This window comes from Trichechus manatus, unplaced genomic scaffold, assembly GCF_000243295.1.
Source record: "Trichechus manatus latirostris isolate Lorelei unplaced genomic scaffold, TriManLat1.0 scaffold00051, whole genome shotgun sequence".
Lineage (NCBI taxonomy): Eukaryota > Metazoa > Chordata > Mammalia > Sirenia > Trichechidae > Trichechus > Trichechus manatus.
In genome coordinates this window covers 10,430,539-10,433,260 of record NW_004443987.1, presented here as the reverse complement: position 1 = coordinate 10,433,260, position 2,722 = coordinate 10,430,539, and positions in this window count along the sequence as shown.

The following is a 2,722-nucleotide window of genomic DNA, read 5'->3' as shown; positions in this document are numbered from 1 at the left end:
CTGAGTTGTTCAATATTTTGCCCATAGAATCCTTCAATATTGCAACTTGAGTCTTGAATTTTTTCTTCAGTTCTTTCAGTTTGAGAAACGCTGAGCGTGTTCTTCTCCTTTGGTTTTCTATCTCCAGATCTTTGCACATGTCATTATAATACTTTACTTTGTCCTCTAGAGCTGCCCTTTGAAATCCTCTGTTCAGCTCTTTTAGTTCATTATTTCTTTCATTCGCTTTAGCTGCTCTACATTTAAGAGCAAGTTTTAGAGTCTCTTCTGACATTCATTTTGGTCTTTTCTTTCTTTCCCATCTTTTTAATGACCTCTTGCTTTCTTCATGTATGATGTTCTTTATGTCATTCCACAACTCATCTGGTCTTCCATCATTAGTGTTCTATGTGTCAAATCTATTCTTGAAATGATTTCTAAATTCAAGTGGGATATACTCAAGGTCATATTTTGGCTCTCGTGGACTTGTTTTAATTTTCTTCAGCTTCAACTTAAACTTGCATATGAGCAATTGATGGCCTGTTCCACAGTAGGCCTCTGGCCTTGTTCTGACTGATGATAATGAGCTTGTCCATCGTCTCTTTCCACAGATGTAGTTGATTTGATTCCTGTGCATTCCATCTAGTGAGGTCCATGTATATAGTTGCCAGTTTATGTCGTTGGAAAACAAAACAAAACAAAACACAAAAACACCTTCCCGTACAATTCCTAATTTTTCTTTTATAGTGATCTTCATAAACATCACAATTTAGTAATGTGGCTCTTAACCAAACTTTGCCATTACCTAAAATTCTTACAACTTTTTTAAAAACTTTTTTTTCTTATCACATGTATTGAGAAATAACTTGTGTACAATAAACTAACCAGTTGCCTTTGAGTGGATTCCAATTCATGGTGACTCCCTGTGTGTCAGATTAGAACTGTGCTGTATAGGATTTTCAATTACAGATTTTTCAGAAGTAGATCACCAGGCCTTTCTTCTGAGGTGCCTCTGGGTGGACTTGAACATCCAACCTTTTGATTAGCAGCCCAGAGCATTAACTGTTTATGCCACCCTTGATGACATACAATAAATTATATCCATTTAAAATATACACTTTGATGACTTTGGACAGTTGTATGTAGCCATGATACCACCATTACAATCAAGATAGAGGACATTTATAACATCCCCTAAAATTCCTCCTGCTCTGTTGCATTCCCTCTGTTCTTCCCTCAGTTCACATTTGTTTTGTTTTCAAAAATCTGAACGCTAACTCTCTGACTGCAACATACTGTCTTTCCTAATTCTTTCCTTCCAGCATCCATCTCACAGTTTTTTTGATTGTTAGCTTCCGCCTAGCTCTTCTTCTTACACTAACTATTTAAAACGGTCTAACTTCAACTATATTCTTTCCAGCTGTCTCAATATGCAGAACTTGCCCTGTCAATTACCAACCCTGCAACATTCAATTTTTTCCCACTTCAGCTGCAGGGCTGTAGAGTTCTACTGGAGAAGATGCACATATCCTTTTAGATTAGATCCATTACAAATTTATGAACTGCAACCTCAGCTGTCAACACAACTCAACAATTCTTTTACTCATCCCTAATTGATTCCCTTTCCTAAACCCTGAAATAGATGTTCTAAACCTTTACCAGTCTCATTAAGCTCTCTGCCCTTTCTGGCTGTCCTTTCAGCAGAGGGTTTGGCCTCCTACCTCAGTGGTATCCTTCAGTGTACCTTCCCTCAGCCTTCACATGTCTTTGCCTTCTTTTTTTTTTTTATTGTTGTAATTAAATGAGGTTTACATTTCAAGTTAGTCTCCCATACAGAATTATTTTTTTAACGTACATTGTTATGAGACCCCAACCGCTCACCACATTCTGTGATAGCACACTACTCCCCTCTGCCCCTGATCCCCCAAGAACATTCAACCATCTCCTAACTCTCTCTGCCTTCCCCTCTCACCTCTGGACAGAAGCCGCCCCTTTGGTCTCTTATATCTACTTGTCTACGAGGCACATTCTTCACAAGTATCACTTTATGTCCCACAGTCCAGTCCAATCCCTGTTAGAAGAGTTGGCCTCGTAAATTGTTTTAGTTTTGGGGTGATGGAGAGACCAGGGGCCATGCTTTCCAGGGTGCCTCCAGTCTTAGACTATTAAGTCTGGTCTTCTTACTAGAATTTGAGTTCTGCATCCCATCGTTCTGCTGCTCCATCAGGGACCCTCTGTTGCGTTCCCTGTCAGGGCGTTCATTGGTGGTAGCCGGGCACCATCTAGTTCTGGTCTCAGGCTGATGTAGTCTCTGGTTTATGTGGCCCCTTCTGTCTCTTGGGCCAATACTTTCCTTGTGTCTTTGGTGTTCCCCATTCTCATTTACTCCAAGTGGTTGGGACAAATTGGTGCATCTTAGATGGCCACTTGCAAGCTTTAAAGACCCCAGACACCACTCACCAAACGAGGATGCAAAACATTTTCTTAATAAGGTTTGTCATGCCAATTGACATAGATGTCCCCTGAAAGCATGGTCCCCAGACTCCACATCCCTGCTACTCTGTCTCTCAAAGTATTTGGTTGTATTGAGGAAACTTCTTAGCTTTGGTTTAGTCCAGTTGTGCTGGCTTCCCCTGTAGTGTGTGCTGTCCTTCCCTTCACCTAAGATCATTCTTATCTACTATCTGGTTAGTGAATAACCCTCACCCTCCCTCCCCACCCTCATAACCATCAAAGAACTGTG